This window comes from Canis lupus, chromosome 7, assembly GCF_048164855.1.
Source record: "Canis lupus baileyi chromosome 7, mCanLup2.hap1, whole genome shotgun sequence".
In the NCBI taxonomy this organism is placed as follows: Eukaryota; Metazoa; Chordata; class Mammalia; order Carnivora; family Canidae; genus Canis; species Canis lupus.
In genome coordinates this window covers 47,281,703-47,303,396 of record NC_132844.1, presented here as the reverse complement: position 1 = coordinate 47,303,396, position 21,694 = coordinate 47,281,703, and the positions used below count along the sequence as shown (strand labels likewise).

At 35.4% G+C, this 21,694-nt stretch overlaps 1 long non-coding RNA gene across 1 annotated transcript in view; it reads left to right on the top strand.

The window, feature by feature from the left end:
* Positions 1-21,694, top strand: part of LOC140636815 (uncharacterized) — a 44,530-nt gene that overhangs the window by 10,706 nt on the left and 12,130 nt on the right. The window lies entirely within an intron of this gene.

Here is a 21,694-nt window from a genome sequence, read left to right as displayed (position 1 = left end):
AGAAGAGACAACTTCAAAATGAAATGGAGATTATCTTCCAACTGGTTACTCTACTATATAATAATAAAAATTGTTTAAAATGAAAATGAAAATCTTGTACTGTGCTGATAAAGAGAATGACATCTATAAAATATTAAAATAATGATTCCCACATAAGAATAAGAGTCTGTAAGAGTCTGGCACCATTTTACAAAAGTAATTGCTCAGACTCTGCCAGTCTACTTTTCTGTTTATTATCTCAGGTGTCAGTTCTCATTCATTTCTCTATTATGTGTATTTTGGGAGATTTTTTCTAACAACTGATATTATATCATTCATCGCATTAGTATTTCTCATAAATACACAGTCACCAAAAAAGCTCTATCCCAAAAAGAAAAAAATCGTAAGGACTGTTGAACATACTGAGAGCTTGCATATTTTATGAGCAGTTGACTAAGGACAAATATATTTGGTCGCATTTTGACAAGTTACTCATGTTTGGTATTGGTAGAAGGAAGCAGCCTCTCCAGCCTGCTTAACCTTACCTGCTAATTATACCAACTGAATGGCTAGATTCTTATTTATGATGAGATTTATATTAAGAAACGCTAGGAAGCAAATCCATAACCAGAGAGATGGCTAAATTATCTCTGATAAAATGAGATAATTTTGTCCAATGAGAAAAATCATTATAGATTGTAAACTTCAGCTGTGATTCTAACTTTAGTTGCATAATTGCATACAACATTTAATGTGAAAAATTGATTCAAATATCCTGAAAATTGGGACCCTCAATGCTTTGTTTAAATTACTGAAGTGAATTCATGTGAATACTGGTGTTTAGTGCCAGTTTATTGGATACTTGCTTCAGTGCTTAAATGTGTAAGTATATATGGAAAACTAGAGTATTGTCTTTAACTAAAGAATGGTATATAGAGAAATGGAAAGGGACTTTTATGGAAAGTCCAGTGTTTCAAAGAAAATCTGTGTGAAGTAACTAAGGTGAAACAGATTTTAAGCTTCTAGGGTCTATTTGCTTTAGTAGCTTTAGCTAAAGAGAATAAAAACCTGAGGTAAAAAGCAATAAGACTCCATCTTTAATGCTCAGCCAATCTAAGTATGGTTCTCTGTTCAGCTTGATAACGAAAATCATCTTTGTTTTTACCTATGCCAGACACCTAGCAGGAATTTCCCTTTGGAATCCCTTAATCTCACTCTTATGCATTCTCTTTTGTACATTGCTTGTTTGGAACAGTTATCTTTCTTCTTTGTAACTAGGTAACTTTCCCTAGGTGCTTTTATAATCGTAACTATTCTGTGAGTCTATTGCAGTGACAACCCATCAGAAAAAAGACTGATATTAAGCCAACAGTGAACAGTTAAAAACAAAAACAAAAACGGAAACAATGGACCCCTTGAGGTATAACCTCTTTACCTCAACTATGACTATTAAATCCATTTTATATTTTATCCAGATTCAAACTTCTAGGGGAGAAATAGCCACACTTGAAAAACTGCTTTAAAAAATAAATGGGAAAATCACACCAAAAAATTAGGTTGTGTGTTTGTTGCTATTTTCAACAACATAAATAATTTTGTAAATCATTTCACTTTTGTTACTAAGAAACATTGGCTCCACATAGCACATTTCACTGTCTTCATTATTTATATTAATTCTTTTATCTAAATTAAGAGCATGTGAATGGAAAACAAAATAGAACAAAAGAGTTGGTTATGAGTATAGGTAATTCCTGAATGTACCCACTCCTACCTATTCCCATCTAAGCCTGCTCTTAGGGTCAGAGACTCTAGTTTCCTCCATTTTCCATATGGTTTACTCTTTCTTTTCTTATCAGCTGTAGACATTATTGTCAACTTCCTCTAATAATACATCAGATTTAGCTCATTTTCCAATCCTTCTAACTTTGTTATCTACCTTATTTAATATTATTATATTAGTTCCTCAGTTCCCCAGTTATTTACTGTGTGATTAATAATACACATATTATTTACTTATCTTCAGTTTCTCGTGCCATTAACTATTGGATCCTCAGTTTGTTGCATGAAAAAATTCGTGCCCCTACTTGTGCTTCTGCCTCTGTTTTCCTCCTTCTACTTCCCACTCCTGTTAATTTAGTTTTACTTTTAAATTGGCAAGTTTGAAAAAAAAATTTTTTAAAAAATAAAGTAAGTTGGCAAGTTCAAAAACATTTGCTGTTTTGTAACAACAATTAGTATTTCCATATTTTGTCATTGGTTGATCATCAAAGTTGAAAGCTGGTAGTTAACATTCATATTATTATCACTATGGGAATACTCATTGCAAAGCCAAGTAGTGTGCTAGGATTCCTTTTCTTTCTTTATGGTTCTAGTATCGTGGCTTCTGTTTCAGTCAAAGATGATTGTTCAGATGGGTTCTTCTCCCCACTCTATCAATCATTCCACATTAGACTGTACTTCATATTTGGACTGTGCCTACCTTTACAGTCCCTTTTGACCTGGAACCCCTGCTGGCTTATCCTGCTGTTTTCTTATTAGGGAAAGAATCATAAGTCCTTCTCACCAGTGCATTTAGTTTCTTTCTAAAGATTTTATTTTTATTTATTTGAGAGAGAGAATATAAAAGAAAGCAAAGAGAATAAGTGAGGAGTGGGGAGAGGGGGAGAGGGAAGAGAAGAAGCAGACTCCCTGCTGAGCAACAGGAGACTTGATCCCAGGACCCTGAGATTATGACCTGAGCCGAAGGCAGACACTTAACTGACTGAGCCACCCAGGTGACCCACTTGCCTTCAGTTTTTGCTCTTTTTGTCTTTTGCTTAAAATCCATTGCATTTTTATTCTTGAAACTCATTGATCTTCTCAGAATTCAGATTAACTACTGTTTCATATTTCTGATATAATTTTATTTTAGTGTTTGGTTTTCTCATATTTGAGTTTTTTCCCATAGCATTTTGTGCTTTTTAAAATATCCTTCAGTTTCCAGGTTATCATTCTTACCATATAATATAGGTTGTCCCCTTTCTGCATATCTTCCTCTGGAGTCTGTTGTTTTCATCCTCTTCTCTGAACCTGGTGCTTCCAGCTATCATCTTGATTCTGTCATCTTCCTTTGCTGCTCTTCTAGTTTGCCTCCTCTGTTTTCTTCTTTAAAAATTTAATTAATTAATTAGTTAATTAATTATTTTTTGCCTCCTCTGTTTTCTGAATTCCATAAATTTTCCTATTATGTTTCACTTCCGTGTTTTGCTGGTGGGTGTTCTCAAGTAACTTCATCAAGAGGAATTCTGAAGTCTTGTGTATTTGAAAGTGTCTTTAGTCTAAGCATGCACTAAATGGATTCAGTAGCTTAAGGGATCTGAAGGTCAGCAGCATCCTCCCTCAGAATTTGGAAAGCATTTCTCCATTGCTCACACTGTCCTGCTCCCACCTCACCACTTAACTTCATCATTTCTTTCCTCTGAATCTAGATCCTCTGGAAAGATCTGTAAATTAAGCTGGCTCTAGGGAAAGAATTCCACAGAATGGAAAGAATCCCATTCCACAACCTTATCCTTTTCTCTCTCTGTGTTATAAATAGCCCATGATTTCCTCTCCTTAGCTTCTTTTGTCAATCTTCTTCCACTTACTTTCTATATTTAGAAAACTCAAATTTGCTGATGATTTCTCCCTGATTTTATTTGCTCTTTGGGGTTTCAGCCTTTAAAAAATAATTTACTATAATTTTGGGGAGGAAAAGAGGAAATAAACATACATACTCAGTCATCCTTCTTGAACCCTAAATCTATATCAAGATTTTTGAACACTTAAATTTTAAGATTTTAATATTAATATTTAATGATTGATACATTGGTTTATATTTTTTACCTTTAAACCTCACAATGACTCTGAGGTATTTTCCTCAGATATCAGATGTGGAAACTAGGGAATGGATAAGTTATTCAATTCCTTAGGCTTTTCTCTCTGGTAGTGATAGGTGATATTTACAAATCTAAATGTTTCTGATTCTAAATACTGTGCTCATGCACTCTGCCTAGCAGGTTCTTATGCTGCTTTTATATTGGTAACTAAATTTGCCTCTGGGAACCCTTTAAGAAATATATGTTGTATCAGCACAGATTTCTCAGAGTAGAAAAGAGAACAAAAAGCACCCCCCCTCAAAAAACCCCCAAAACTCCATTCCTCAGATGGATTAAAAGATAGTTAGAATCTAGTTGGGTGCATTGTTGCATCACTATGGTTTAGGATTATTTTAGATTTGGTGATGACCTCCCAGATCCCCTCACAATGTAAATAATGGTGGAGATATTATAATTAATCAGTATGTATCGAATACCTCATATGGGTAGAACATTATACCAGGTACTGTACTAAGTAAAAAAGTGAGAGCAGGGTATAATCTTTGTCATCTTTTAAAAGAAAGATAAATACAAAAGTAGTTATAAATGGAAATCAAGATATAAGCACTGTAAGAAAAGCATAATAAGCTATGAAAATTAAGGAAGGAGAGCTAAGCAAGGGTCACCAAAGGATAGGATGGAGAATGGAAGAATGCTTATGTAAGGCTTAATGGAAAAGATTGAGATGAGTTTTGTTAGATGGATAGGTTTTTAATAAAAGGGAGTGTATTCTAGTCTAAGGGAAAAATAAAAGCAGTAGTAAACCATGAACATATTCAGGAAAGAGGAATATCCATGTTTCTTGATTGTTTGGATAATGACTAACATAAAAACCAGTGCCTCACACAGAGTATGCAATGATTCAGTTAGAAAAATTTTTTTAAATATTTTATTTATTTATTCATGAGAGACATAGAGAGAGAGCAGAGACATAGGCAGAGGGAGAAGACGACTCCCTGAGAGGAGCCTGATGCGGGACTTGATCCCAAGATCCTGGGATAATGACCTGAGCCAAAGGCAGATGCTCAACCACTGAGCCACCCAAATGCCTCTCATTCAATAAGAAATTATTGAGCCCCTACTACGTACAAGAATTGATGGATGTGACAGTGAGCTAAGATGACATGCTCACTACTCTTTGAACCACCATCACATGAAGTAGACAAAATAAAGGAGTAAACACATAAAATGAGTATACTTTGTACCAGATGCCTGGAAGGAACAATGCTGATCTCATAGAGTTGTTGTGTGGATTATATATGCCTATATATGTAAAGTACCTGATGCCCTACCATTAGTACTTTCATGACCATTTAAAAAATATTATTAAGAAGTAAATAAAGTTTGTTACAAAAAATAACAAGGACTATCAACTTTAAATACAAAAGTTAAGAAAATTTTTCTGCTAAAATGGTATACTGATGAACTTGATATAAGAAGCCAGGCTATGCAAATAATCAGGGGAAAGAGTGATTCAGTAGAAAGAAAAAAGAGTAAATGTCCCAAGGCAGAATATTTTAAGGGAGGTTATAGGAAATGAATATTGCCTTGTTTGGCTGAAGCAGTTAAGGGAGAGGCTTATGAGATACAGTTGGAGAGGCAGGCAGAAGTACACTCTGCATATCTATGTAGGTCATCATAAAAGTTTACAAAGATTTGTTGAATGGATGAGGAAATGAAAGAATAAAGATCTGCTGAACTGTGCCATGGTTGCCATGTCTGGAGAAGCACCTGGGGATCAAAATGTGAAAAACTTGGTAGTTTTAGATAAAGTAGTCTCAATAAAGTGTCCAGTAAGTTTTCTCAGGTATTTGTATCTGTATTTCAAATTTAAGTCTGATTCTACAACCTGTGCTCTTTTTACTGTATTACATGGAGTCCTTTCAGCAAGAACATAAACTATGGTGTTTCTAGTTTGAGATATAGCTCTTTAAGTGGGTATTCTCTGGATCTGAATTCATTATCTTTCATTTATTCAACATAAATTTATCAGTGCTAACTATATGCCCATGCTCCATGCTCAGTGTTGGTGATAAAAAGATGAAAGAGATTATTTTCACAATTCTTTTGTAATGTGGTATTCAATAGTGGTGTCCCTCAAAAATGTAATTCATTCTAAAATGTCTTCTCTTCTGGACTATATGCTGGTGGATATATACCACTGATTTGAATTACTGATCCTAATATATTTTATTACTTTATACATACAGATATACGTATATGTGGTGTGGCAGCATAGTAGTAGTTAACTATTATAGAGCCAAACTCTTTATCACTTACTAGCTACACAACTGTGGGAAAATTGACTAGACTTTCCATACTTCAGTTTCCCTCAAAATAGGGATAATAAAGGTGCCAACTTTGAAGGACTGTTAAGAGGACTAGTGAGTAAAAACATACATTACCTTGAACAGTGCCTAGCAGACAGGTGGTATTCAATAAAGATTAACTCTTAGAGTTAGTTACCTACGGCACACAATATTATTTTAGTTATGCCCTAAATTTCAAGTCAGTAAATTTTATGGCCAATATAAAGAAAAGAGTAGATGGAAAGTCACAAGAAAAAGCAAGTTTGTGATTTTTAAAAAAATTAATTACGCGAACTAAGATAATGTAAGAAATTTTCAATGGAGGTATGGTAAGAAATAGTAAGTTGTTATTTTTAAACCAGTAAATCCTAAATAACCAATGTCTAATCTGTTAGTATTTATTCCAGTAGGCATTAGCATGCTCTTATCAATTAGTCAAATAATATACATGTATTTTACTCATGCCTCTACACATACGTATAAGTGCAGGCATATATTGGTTACTAAATCATCAGTGTAGTAAGTGATGATAATGATTATCCACATAATATTCTCAAGAGTTTTTCACATAAAATAAAATTTGAGAAATATTAGTAATTAAGCCATAAATTTGTGCTTGTAAACTTTATTGGAGTCATATACTGTGTACTTGGTAGTTATATATTTCTTCTGTGATATATTTTTTCTTATCTGTCTAGTTAAAATCAGACTATTTTAGTAAGAGCCAAGTTAGCAGTAGCATTATATGGCTCCTAAAAATAGTGCAATAGTGTTTTCCTTTTTAGGTCCCTTAAGTTGAAAAAGAATGGTTTATTTGCATTATGAATTTGTTTCATTGATTTTATCACAAAGAATAAAAATAATTGATTACATCTTTTAATAGTATTGCTGGGTGAGTCATTTTTAAAAAGCATATTCAAGATCTGTGGACTATTTCTTGACCAATTTTATTTTAGCTCTAATACTTTATGTTTTTATCTCCAGTATTAATTCATAAATAAAGTTATGATACCGAGCTTCCTTTCCGCATTTTCCTCTCACAGTTTCTTTTTCCTGGCATGTCTTGTTCTTCCTTCTCTGTAACCTTAGAATTTCCTTAATTACTTTATCCTGAAACTATTTCTTCTTTCCTGTATTTCTCAAATACTTTCTTTGGCATTTCTCTTGTAGCACTTACCACTCTATATCCTATATACATTTTTGGTGGTAAAGGCCAAACTCTGTATTTATGCACTAGACGCTATCAACACTGCCTAATTGAGAGTCTACTCTGAGGCTCATGGAAGTTCTTTGCAGCTTGTAAAGCAAATCTAGTCATGAATTGTTAATGTAAGTGTGTCAGGGGATTCTTTCCAACTTTTGAAACTTGGGGGATGAATAAAGGATAACAAAATGTCAAATTTGTCTTTATATGACAAATACTAAAACAAGGTAAAACCAAAAACAGCCTAGTTTAAAGAAAGAAACTATGGGTCCCCCAAATCTCTCTTCCTATTATTAAAAAATGATCTCCCTTGGCAAGATACAGATTGATCTAATAAAAATTAGTGGTCCACTTGAAATGAGAATTAATTAATTAATTAATTTATTTATTTATAAGATTTTACTTCTTTATTCATGAGAAACACAGAGAGAAAGAGAGGCAGAGAGGAGAAGGCAGAGGGAGAAACAGGCTCCATGTAGGGAGCCCAATGTGGGACTCAATCCCAGGTCTCCAGGATCATGCCCTGGGCCAAAGGCAGGCGCTAAACCGCTGAGCCACCCAGGAATCCCTTGAAATGAGAATTTAAATAAGCTATTTAAATAGCTACTAGAAGTAGATACTTACTTCCAGTGTCATCATCTTGGTGAGCCTTCAGCAATGATGAGTAGGTGAAGTTTGCTTGAGATTGCAGTGGTGGGCAAGGGTACAATGCATGCAAGAGGAATGGGCCCTGACTATGGGATTCTGAATGTGTCAACATGCAACTCCACCTCCTTGCTTCTGCCTTTTAAGAAAGCTCCTAGAAGTTAGGGCCCAAGAGGAGACAGATTCTGTGTCAAGGGCAGTCAGTACAAGCATACACATCATCAGCTCAACTGAGAGAACACCAAGCAGTGGATTATTATTTTTTTCCTTTCAAAGATCTTATTTATTTATTTATTTATTCATGAGAGGCACAGAGAGAGAGAGATGCAGGGATACAAGGCAGAGGGAGAAGCAGGCTCCATGCAGGGAGCATGACATGGGGCTTGATCCTGGGTCTCCAGGATCACACCTTGGGCTGAAGGCGGCGCTAAACCGCTGAGCCACTGGGGCTGCCCAATAACTAGGATTACTATTTTCCCTTTTGTTTATTGCTCTCAGTTAAATGGAGGTTGATTTATTCTCTGTTGGGAGCATGATGTACAAAGGGGGCTTATTAAGAATAACCTTAATCCTCATGGATTCAATAAGTAACCTGTTTACCCATTCTTTAAATCTTCTAATTCAGAGGACAAATTGAACAAGTAGAAGAAGGGACAGAGGATTATTGGGTCGGAAACATCTCTAGAAACTGAGGCAGAAAAGAAATAGCTGAGGAAACTGGTTGTTTAATCTGGAAAAGATAGGATTTAGGGAGTGTCTTGGAAACTTTTCAAATTATAAACTCTTCATGTAAGACATCTGTATATTTTTGTGTGTGTCAACAGAGCAAGCAGACCTAGAACTAACGAAATCCTAAATGAGGAGGTAGATTTTAGTGCCGTGGAAGGGAATACCAGCCAATCAGCAGCCAACTGAAAAACAAACACAAAGTTTTACCACAAGAAAAAAAATTGCTTTTTCATGAAGTAATGAGTTCTGGATCATTGGAAGTGTTCAAGCAGAGATTGAATGACCACTTTTAGGGAGTAGTGCAGAAGAAAGCCCAACATCTGATAATGGTTGAGTTAAATGACCTGTAAGATTCCTCTGAAATCTAACATTTTATGTTTCTAAGAATGTACCAGATTTTATGCCTTAGATATAAGGTTCAGGAAGCCATATTATTTCTACACAGTTTCTCATGTCCCATTTAGTAAAAAATAAAGAAATAAACTAGTTCCTGAATGAGAAAGGAATAGAACTGGGGCCTTATGTTTTTTCTGGTTAAAAAAGGCCTTCAATATCTTTTGTTCTATGGAATCTAAGAAAATAAAGCTCTAAATTTTAACACTTTCTCTTTAATATTTACTTTTATGAAAGCTAGTTTTATTTCTCACCTTGCAAAGGAGTCAGCTCTGAGGTTTACCATCTTTTATGATTCCTTTTACCTCAGAGAGCAAGGCACCATTTAATTCAGACTAACCTGTTGTACTTGTTTAAAATTTGGATTCCTAGTCTCACTCTAGCATGATGAATCAGAATCTTTAGGATGTACCCTTTGAATCCTTATATTTAACAGATACCCTTATGTGATTCCTATGCACATTAAAATTCAAGAATTTATTCAGTTGATCTTCATGATTGGTTTTAGTATATAAGCAGGGTTTATTTTAATGCTTTCAAATATCAAAAAACCTCTCCTTCTTATTCAATACCTTGGGAAAGGGAAAAAGCTTTAAAAGGGAAAGAACCAAGGGAAAAAGCCTTGACAAGAATAAATAATTATCTTCAAAAATTCTTTTTCTTTTGAATTTTTTAAAAATAAAACATGTAGGTACAGTATACACAATATTATGTTAGTTTCAGGTATACAACATAGTGATTCAAATTTTCTATATATTATGCTATACTTACCACAAGTATAGCTACCATCTCTCACCATGTAATGCTATTACAATATCAATGCTTATATTCCCAATGTTTTGCCTTTTATTCCCATGACTTGTTCATTCCATAACTGAAAGCCTATATCTCCTCCTCCTCTTTACCCATTTTCCCCATCCTCCCTCCCCTTGCTCTCTAGCAACCATCAGTTTATCTCTGTATTTTATAAGTCTGATTGTGCTTTTTGTTTATTCATTTGTTTTGTTTTTTAGATTCCACATATGACTGAAATCTTATGGTGTTTTTCTGTCTCTGCCTGATATATTTCACTTAGCGTAATACCTTCTAGGTCTATCCGTGTTGTTGCAAATACCACTATCTCATCCCTTTTTATGAGTGCATAATATTCCATTATATATATATATATACACACACACACACACACATATATGTATTCTATTGCATGTATATATTCCGTGTGTGTGTATGTGTGTGTGTACACACAAATCTTCCTTATTCATCCATCTGTTGATGGACACTTATGTTGTTTCCTTATCTTGGCTATTGTAAATAATGCTACAATAAACATAGGGGTATATATGTCTTTGCAAATTAGTGTTTTTGTTTTCTTTGGGTAAATACCTAGTGGTAAAATTACTGGATCATATGGCGATTCTATTTTTGAGTCTTCCATAGTGGTTATATCAATTGGCATCCCTACCAACAGCACACTAGGGTTTATTTTTCTCTACATCCTTGCCAATACTTGCTATAAACATACTTTTCTTGATATAGTCTTTTCATTTGCTTAAATTCATTAACTTAACAGCAAGAAAAATCATAACATATTTGTTTGTGCATCCAAGCTTATAATTTTAATCTAATAGGAGAACTGTGCCAGAGGATGACAAAAAGAACGAAAAAAAAATTATCCTTTATTTGTTCTTGTAAAGAAGTTGGTGGTAGATTAGCTTATTATTTATAACACCATTCTGCAGAATTCAAGGATATAAGTTGGATACCTACATGATCAATAATAGTGTTGTTTTGTTCCATGATTTTAAAAATTCATGCCCTTATGTGAAGAAATAACTGTGTTCTCCCTGGACTTGTATAGGTATATATGTGCACACACATATAATTGCTAGTGACAGACATGACACTCAAGAAAAAAGTTATAGCTTAAGAAAACAAAACTTCATGTAACTGGTAAGCATAAGAATGAACTCTAGGCATGTCTGGAGCTGAAGCTCAAATGATGTCAGCAGAAGTTTGTCTTGAGCTATAACTTCAGTCTGATTTTTTTTCTGGATTAACTGTATTTTGGTAATGATGGTGGCAAAGATGGCCAGCGTCAATGCTAATTTTATATCATTCTTCATTGGGTAGTCTAAGAGAAAAGAAAGTGTATTTCTTAAAATTCTCCATGCAAAACCCTGAAGGATGACCCTCCTTGATCCAGACTGACACACACCTATTTCTGACTTAATCACAGTGGCCAATGGAGTGAAGTACTTGGAGTTCTCTGTCTGTTCCTGGGCCATACATCCTTCTTTGGAACCATGGTTTGTATCACACCCATGGGAGTCTGAAGATATGTGTGATTATGGGTGTGGTTCCTTCAAAGGAGGAGATGCTGAGCAGAAGAAATTAGCTGATGTCCTCCAATAGAACCACTTATTAAGTCCTTTATTGATCATAGAATATTGGAGATGTAGAGTGGATCCTCATACTGACTTTCACTCCTTAGGCTCAGTCCAGTGGATGGGATTAATCTTTAACATATGCTATGTATGGTGGTAAGGACTATGGTGAGGTAACAATAAAGTTCTGAGAAAGCCAAGAGGAGTGTGCAATTAAGTAGGACTCTGTAATTTAAAGAGAAGATACTAGAATGGCAACTGAATCTGGAGAATGAGTGGAGACCATAAGGTAGATGCAGTGGAAAAGCAGCTCAGGAAGAGGGAACTGTAGGAACAAAGGCATATACTTTGAAATGGAAAGTAAGAGTATCATATTACTTATAAAATGGCTAGCATTTATGTTATGATCAAAATAGACTTTCCAAACAAGCAAGTTGAAAAAAAATTCTGACTCAGGGTAAAATTTGAGTTGTTTGTCCATTTTGAATGGGAGTCAGTGCAACTTACCCTAGGTAACTCAATTTCTGTTAAACTGAACAGTGTTTCCACTTGTAAGAAAACCCTATAGTGGAAATAAAGATTTTTTTTTAGGTCAAGTTGTTAAGATTAAATGTTAGAAAGCTCTTAAAGGCAATTGCAGTGAAGTTTAACAATTTTACTTCTTACTGAAGGAAAAATATACTATGGCAGTAATTTAGAAAAGGCATGCTTAAAATTCAGTGAAGTGGAGAAGCAGTAGAAGTTAAAATTGAAACTTTTTTAAAAAATAGATTTCTGTTGTTTTTAAGGATGACAATAATACCTATTGATCTGTATGCCATTGGTGATGATTCAAGTGTGGAATATTTAATATTGGTCCAAAATGTAAAGATAAAAGTGATTTTAAATATTTTGAAATGGGATGGAGAAAAGAGTACCTAGGGAAGAGAATATATAAAGTGGCACAATAAAAAAATAATGTTTACATACAGTTTTCACAGTGACTCTGTAGGAATTAGGTTCAACAATATAGTCTGCTTTAGAGAGATCAATTATATAATGATGATAAAAGTGATGATAATAAAAACATTGTTTTAAACCCTATCTATATTGTTGAATTTAATCCTTAGAATGACCCTTTAATGTAGGCCCAGTATCATCTCCATTTTAGAGATGAGAAAATAAGGCACAGAGAGGTTGAATAGCATAGTTAAGGAACTGGTGTTAGACTCAAGGTCCTAACTCACGTAGAATGATACTGAAGTCCCAACTTTGTACAATAACAGCTAATGTTTATTTAGCATCTACGACAAGCCCAGAATTATACTTGCTTCATCAATTCTTTCCAGATGTCCTATGAATAGATATTATTTTAAATCTATCTTACAGGTGAAGAAGAGCTCAAGACACTGAGAAATTTGTCCAAGTTAACAAATCCCCATACCTGGACTTAAAAATAGGTCTTCTAGACTTCATAGACTGTATTCCAGTCACTGCTATATATGATCTCTTTCTTGGGCTGGATGATAGTGATTATCATGAACAAGGGAAATCCAGCTTTTCATTTTTTTTTCATGAATCCATAGCAAGTGCCCATTTCATGACAAGATATTAGTCTCTGGAGACCTTAATAATAAAGAATCACTAGAGAACTTAAATGTGGTTACAAAAATAGATGATTTTAAACTAACCTGAATAATCTGTGCTATAAAAACTATGTACAATAATTTAGGATTTTGTTTTATTTGTGAAAAATTGCATTAAAATATGTTCCATATACTGATTCTTAATACTTTGAATTTTTTCTTATTTTTAAAATACCTCTTTGAATTTTGATACTGATTTCAGTTATAAAACTGTTACATTTTTAGTTAAGTGTACCTTATATATTTAAAAGGTTAAGAATTTTAGCACAGGATTATGTTTTAATACTATAGGTTCAGCATGTGCTGATATCTAGTGCTTTGCTCCAAAACTCATTGTAATAAGAATAAAAATGTAGAAATAGAAAGTGGAAGGAGAGTCAATGGTGTGTGAAAGTTTTATCAAATTTAATGAGAGGTAGAGAATGGGTAAAATAGTAGATACTGGTTCAAAAGATTAGAGGAAATCACAGCTTAGAAAATGCCTCAAAAGGGGTACCTTATAGACCTGGGGGAGTTGTATGCAATTTATAATCTACAGATAGAATAGTCAAAAGTGAGTGTAACCTTGAAAACAAGGGGGTGAATGATAAGAGATGGGGGATGGGAACTTATTGTTAAGGAGTACAGAGTTTTAGTATGGGATGATGAAAAAGTTTTGTGGATGGATGGTGGTGATGGTTGCACAACAGGATGAATGTACTTAATACCACTGAACTAATACAGTTAGAAATGGTTAAAATGGTAAATTTTATTGTGGTGTATATATACTACAATAACAAGAAAGAAAGGAGACTTCTTACCTATAGGAATGAAAATTAGAATACTTTCTGTGGGAATTGGCATCCTAGAGTAAAGTTTTCAGTGTTTCAGCATTCATAGTGGCTGACTTGCTATTGACTCCACATAAGATGAAACCTGAAAGTTGACAAACTTGCTCATTGGTACCAAGGACTCATGCAGATTTTCCATCGTCTTAAACTTAAATTCAAACAGACAATTAAGGATGACCAGACAAATGAAGAATGTCAAAAAGAAAGAGCCAAATTAATAATTTGCCACAATGGCCAGAGAGAATAGTTAATCCAGGAAACAGAAGAGAACTTTGATTGTCTCTGTCCCTGTTAGCTTTAGAGATATTTTAGAGAGATAATCATTTATTAAGTAATGATAGTATGCTGTAAAAGGAGGAAGACATAATCTAACTGATGGAAAAATTAGAAAAGTAAAGAAAAAAATAATGTAAATCACCTGGAAATAGAATAAAAAGAACAGAAAAGAAGAAAAGGGAATAGTGAGAATAAAAATTAAAGGCTTAGGGATGAATCCAAGGTTTGCTACCTAAATAGTGGAGGTTCCTAAAAGAAAAACAGAGGAAGGTATATAATCAAAGAAATAATAAAAGATGCAACTCTGTGCTAAAGTATGAGTTTTTATGTTGGAAGAGTTTTCTTTTTTTTTAAATTTTATTTATTTATTCATGAGAGACACACACAGAGAGAGGTAGAGACATAAGCAGAGGGAGAAACAGTTTCCTTGCGGGGAGCCCGATGTGGAACTCGATCCCAGGACCCAGGATCATCCCCTGAGCTGAAAGCAGATGCTCAACATTGCACTGAGCCACCCAGGCATCCCGGAAGGGTTTTCCATGTACTCAGCAAAGTGAGGAAATTATTTTCTAGGCATGTTACTGTGAAAATTCAGAATATCAAGATGAAGATGTTAAAATTTCCAAAAAGAGAACAGTGTTAAAAAACAGGTCACCTTACAATTCAATTATAAAAAGACAACCCAAATAAAAAATGGACAAAGAGGGACACTTGGGTGACTCAGCAGTTGAGCGTCTGTCTTTGGCCCAGCACGTGATTCCAGGATCTGGGATGGAGTCCTGCATCGGGCTCCCTGTGAGGAGCTGGTTTCTCCCTCTGTCTATGTCTCTCCCTCTTTCTCCATGTCTCTCATGAATAAATAAATATATTCTTTTTAAAAATGGACCAAGATAAACAAATGACCAACAAGCACATGAAAGATGTTCAGACTCATTAGCCATCAGGGAAATAAAAATCAAAACCACAGTGGAATACCATTTAACACCTATTAGTATGTCTGTGATCAAAAGACAGATAATAAAAAGTATTGGTGAGAACATGGGTGAATTGAAACCTTCATATACCACTCAACACCTCGACATGTAATAGTGAAGCTTGCAAATTCCAAAGATAAAGAGAAAATCCTTAAAGCAGCAAGAGACAAGAAATCTCTAACTTTTATGGGGAGAAATATTAGATTAACAGCAGACTTCTCCACAGAGACCTGGCAGGCCAGAAAGGGCTGGCAGGATATATTCAGGGTTCTAAATGAGAAGAACATGCAGCCAGGAATACTTTATCCAGCAAGGCTTTCATTCAGAATAGAAGGAGAGATAAAGAGCTTCCAAGATATGCAGGAACTGAAAGAATATGTGACCTCCAAACCAGCTCTGCAAGAAATTTTAAGGGGGACTCTTAAAATTCCTCTTTAAGAAGAAGTCCAATGGAACAATCCACAAAAACAGGGACTGAATAGGTATCATGATGACACTAAACTCATATCTTTCAATAGTAACTCTGAATGTGAACGGGCTTAATGACCCCATCAAAAGGCGCAGGATTTCAGACTGGATAAAAAAGCAGGACCCATCTATTTGCTGTCTACAAGAGACTCATTTTAGACAGAAGGACACCTACAGCCTGAAAATAAAAGGTTGGAGAACCATGTACCATTCAAATGGTCCTCAAAAGAAAGCAGGGGTAGCCATCCTCATATCAGATAAACTAAAATTTATCCCAAAGACTGTGGTGAGAGATGAAGAAGGACACTATATCACACTTAAAGGATCTATCCAAGAAGAGGACATAACAATCATCAATATATATGCCCTGAATGTGGGAGCTGCCAAATATATCAATCAATTAATAACCAAAGTTAAGACATAGATAATAATACACTTATACTTGGTGACTTCAATCTAGCACTTTCTACACTTGATAGGTCTTCTAAGTACAACATCTCCAAAGAAACAAGAGCTTTAAATGATACACTGGACCAGATGGATTTCACAAATATCTACGGAACTTTATATCCAAACACAACTAAATACACATTCTTCTCAAGTGCACATGGAACTTTCTCCAGAATAAACCACATACTGGGTCACAATTCAGGTCTGAACTGATATCAAAAGATTGGGATCATCCCCTGCGTATTCTCAGACAATAATGCCTTGAAATTAGAACTAAATCACAAGAAGAAGTTTGGAAGGATTTCAAACACATGGAGGTTAGGACCATCCTGCTAAAAGATGAAAGGATCAACCAGGAAATTAAGGAAGAATTAAAAAGATTCATGGAAACTAATGAGAATGAAGATACAACCATTCAAAATCTTTGGGATACAGCCAAAGCAGTCCTGAGAGGGAAATATATCGCAATACAAGCAGCCATCCAAAAACTGGAAAGAACTCAAATACAAAAGCTAACCTTACACCTAAAGGAGCTAGAGAAAAAACAGCAAATAGATCCTACACCCAGGAGAAGAAGAGAGTTAATAAAGATTCGAGCAGAACTCAACGAAATCGAGACCAGAAAAACTGTGGAACAGATCAACAGAACCAGGAGTTGGTTCTTTGAAAGAATTAATAAGATAGATAAACCATTAGCCAGCCTTATTAAAAAGAAGAGAGAGAAGACTCAAATTAATAAAATCTGAATGAGAAAGGAGAGATCACTACCAACACCAAGGAAATACAAACGATTTTAAAAACATATTATGAACAGCTATACGCCAATAAATTAGGCAATCTAGAAGAAATGGACACATTCCTGGAAAGCCACAAACTACCAAAACTGGAACAGGAAGAAATAGAAAACCTGAACAGGCCAATAACCAGGGAGGAAATTGAAGCAGTCATCAAAAACCTCCCAAGAACAAGAGTCCAGGGCCAGATGGCTTCCCAGGGGAATTTTATCAAACGTTTAAAGAAGAAACCATACCTATTCTCCTAAAGCTGTTTGGAAAGATAGAAAGAGATGGAGTACTTCCAAATTCGTTCTATGAGGCCAGCATCACCTTAATTCCAAAACCAGACAAAGACCCCACCAAAAAGGAGAATTACAGACCAATATCCCTGATGAACATGGATGCAAAAATTCTCAACAAGAAACTGGCCAATAGGATCCAACAGTACATTAAGAAAATTATTCACCATGACCAAGTAGGATTTATCCCTGGGACACAAAGCTGGTTCAACACCCGTAAAACAATCAATGTGATTCATCATATCAGCAAGAGAAAAACCAAGAACCATATGATCCTCTCATTAGATGCAGAGAAAGCATTTGACAAAATACAGCATCCATTTCTGATCAAAACTCTTCAGAGTGTAGGGATAGAGGGAACATTCCTCAACATCTTAAAAGCCATCTATGAAAAGCCCACAGCAAATATCATTCTAAATGGGGTAGCACTGGGAGCCTTTCCCCTAAGATCAGGAACAAGACAGGGATGTCCACTCTCACCACTGCTATTCAACATAGTACTGGAAGTCCTAGCCTCAGCAATCAGACAACAAAAAGACATTAAAGGCATTCAAATTGGCAAAGAAAAAGTCAAACTCTCCCTCTTCACCGATGACAGGATACTCTACATAGAAAACCCAAAAGTCTCCACCCCAAGATTGCTAGAACTCATACAGCAATTTGGTATCCTGGCAGGATACAAAATCAATGCCCAGAAATCAGTGGCATTTCTATACACTAATAATGAAACTGAGGAAAGAGAAATTAAGGAGTCAATCCCATTTACAATTGCACCCAAAAGCATAAGATACCTAGGAATAAACCTAACCAAAGAGGTAAAGGATCTATACCCTAAAAACTATAGAACACTTCTGAAAGAAATTGAGGAAGACACAGAGAAATGGAAAAATATTCCATGCTCCAGGATTGGCAGAATTCATATTGTGAAAATGTCAATGTTACCCAGGGCAATTTACACGTTTAATGCAATCCCTATCAAAATACCAGGGACTTTCTTCAGAGAATTGGAACAAATTATTTTAAGATTTGCGTGGAATCAGAAAAGACCCCGAATAGCCAGGGGAATATTAAAAAAGAAAACCATATATGGGGGCATCACAATGCCAGATTTGAGGTTGTACTGCAAAGCTGTGGTCATCAAGACAGTGTGGTACTGGCACAAAAACAGACACGTAGATCAATGGAACAGAACAGAGAATCCAGAAGTGGACCCTCAACTTTATGGCCAACTAATATTCGACAAAGGAGGAAAGACTATCCACTGTAAAAAAGTCTCTTCAATAAATGGTGCTGGGAAAATTGGACATCCACATGCAGAAGAATGAAACTAGATCATTCTCTTGCACCATACACAAAGATAAACTCAAAATGAATGAAAGATCTTAATGTGAGACAAGATTCCATCAAAATCCTAGAGGAGAACACAGGCAACACCCTTTTTGAACTCAGCCACAGTAAATTCTTGCAAGATTCATTCATGAAGGCAGATAAACAAAAGCAGAAATGAACTATTGGGACTTCATCAAGATAAGAAGCTTCTGCACAGCAAAAGATACAGTCAACAAAACTAAAAGACAACCTACAGAATGGGAGAAGTTATTTGCAAATGACATATCAGATAAAGGGCTAGTTTCCAAGATCTATAAAGAACTTATTAAACTCAACAGCAAAGAAACAAACAATCCAATTATGAAATGGGCAAAAGACATGAAGAGAAATTTCACAGAGGAAGACATAGACATGACCAACAAGCATATGAGAAAATGCTCCCCATCACTTGCCATCAGGGAAATACAAATCAAAACCACAATGAGATACCACCTCACACCAGTGAGAATGGGGAAAATTAACAAAGCAGGAAACCACAAATTTTGGAGAGGATGTGGAGAAAGGGGAACCCTCCTGCACTGCTGGTGGGAATGTGAATTGGTGCAGCCACTCTGGAAAACTGTGTGGAGGTTCCTCAAAGAGTTAAAAATAGATCTGCCCTACGACCCAGCAATTGCACTGTTGGGGATTTACCCCAAAGATACAGCTGCAGTGAAATGCCGGGACACCTGCACCCTGATGTTTATAGTAGCAATGTCCACAATAGCCAAACTGTGGAAGGAGCCTCGGTGTCCATCGAAAGATGAATGGATAAAGAAGATGTGGTTTATGTATACAATGGAACATTACTCAGCCATTAGAAACGACAAATACCCACCATTTGCTTCAACGTGGATGGAACTGGAGGGTATTATGTTGAGTGAAATAAGGCAATTGGAGAAGGACAAACATTATATGGTCTCATTCGTTTGGAGAATATAAAAAATAGTGAAAGGGAATAAAGGGGAAAGGAGAAAAAATGAATGGGAAATATCAGAAAGGGAGACAGAACATGAGAGATTCCTAACTCTGGGAAATGAATAGGGGTGGTGGAAGGGGAGGTGGGCGGGGGGTGGGGGTGACTGGGCGATGGGCACTGAGGTGAGCACTTGATGGGTTGAGCACTGGGTATTATTCTATATGATGGCAAATTGAACACCAATAAAAAATAAATTTATAAAAAAAATGAAACTTTCATATATTCCTGATTGGAATGTAGAATGGTATACCATTTTGGAAAAGAGTCTAATAGTTTTTCAAACGGTTAAACAGAGTTATCAATATATAACCCAACATTTCCACTCCTAGGTATCTGGTTAAGAGAAATGAAAAGAAATATCCACACAAAAGCTTTGTATAAATTTTTGTAATGATATTGTTCATAATAATCCCAAAGTGGAAACAACCAAACTGATGCATGGATAAAATAAGTATTCCCAACAATGGAATATTATCTGGCCATGAAAAGGAATGAAGTCCTGATACATGTCACAATATGGATGAACCTTGAAAATAGTATGCTGAGTGGAAGAAGTCAGTCACAGAAGATCACATATTTAACATTCCTTTTAAATAATATGACCAAGTATGACCAGAATAGGCAAAGCTATAGAGATAGGAAGTAGACTGGTGGTTGCCTAGGGATATGGGGTGGAGGGAAAATGAGGAGTAATTGTTCAATAATATGGGTATGAAAATACTATACAGTTTTGTGGGAATGGTTGCACAGCTGTATGACTATACTAAAAGCCACTGAATTGTACACCTTAAGTGGGTGAGTTGTCTGTGATGTGTAAATTATATCCCAACAAAGCTATTATATTTTTAAAATAGTGGTCTATCGCCTAATTTTGGCAGAAACTCAAATGTGAGCAAAGGAGTGGGAAAGCTCTAACGTGGAAAAAAGAGGCTCCAGGTATGCTCTGATTAGAGGCTTTTGGCCTGGCTAAGTAGAAGCCAGGCATCTTAGGTGAATGACTGGGGATGCATATTTGGCTTTTCTGGTTGATACTAAAGTGAAAGTGGGAACAAAAATTAGAGAAGCTGTCGGTTACTAATCAAATTCTGACTATTCTGGGCCAATTTATTCAGGGTTTATTGTTTGTTAGAGATCTTGATCTGGCTTCCTACAAGTAAATTGGCTTCTTGGACCAATTGCTGTAGACAGTGGGTTGGTTTCCTAAGCTGGTTACTGAAGATTGTTGGTCAGAGTTCTCTTTTTATATATAATGTGGCCATTGTCCATTTGTATGTTCAGTCTCTCAGCAAAAATGCTCTCAAGATTATGAAGGAATGAAAAAATGAATGAATATATATCACACATTCAAGGATTCATTAACTTTACTTCCTAATAAGCACCTTTCCTTAGGAAATTAATTGAAGATATATTCCAGAAAAAAAGGAAGAAAGGGAAGGATAGGACACCCAGAAAGAAATAATATAATTCAGAAAAGCAGAGACCTGAAGTTCCAGGAAGAGCTTGGTTTGGCACATCTAGAGAAGAACTGCTCAGGGTGAAGTGCAAGGATTAAAGATGCCAGCAGGGAATTGAATTCTGTGTGGGGAGGGGCTGGGAGGGAGTTCCTAAAACAGGTTATGTAAAGGACTGTTTTCACAGGAAACTAAGGATGTAATAAGGGCATGGGGGGAAAAAGGCAATTTAAAAAGGCATTAGTTACCCAGGAAAAACAATAATACAGTGCTCGCAGTTTTATCATTTTGAATTATTTTTCACAGCAGAGCCTGTAATTACAAAGCACATAATAATACAAGCATTACTGTTTTTCTGTAAACACCAAAATGTAAAGTCATTGATTGTAGCAATAAAACAGGACATAAATATTGTCATCCTTGATAAAGTAAAAGTATAGGCGACAGAAGTGGTGAGGTGGAAAGCAGGGAAAAGGTGAAAGAGAGGCAGCCAAGAGATACTGTCTATAGTTGATGGAACAAGAAATAAATGTGTCAGTTTATTACTGAGAACAATAATGCATTCACACACCAGCTGAGGAATACAAATTTTAATCTGAATTCTTCCTTAACAACATAGATGATTCTCTATGGTGATAAATAAATGATATATATTATCA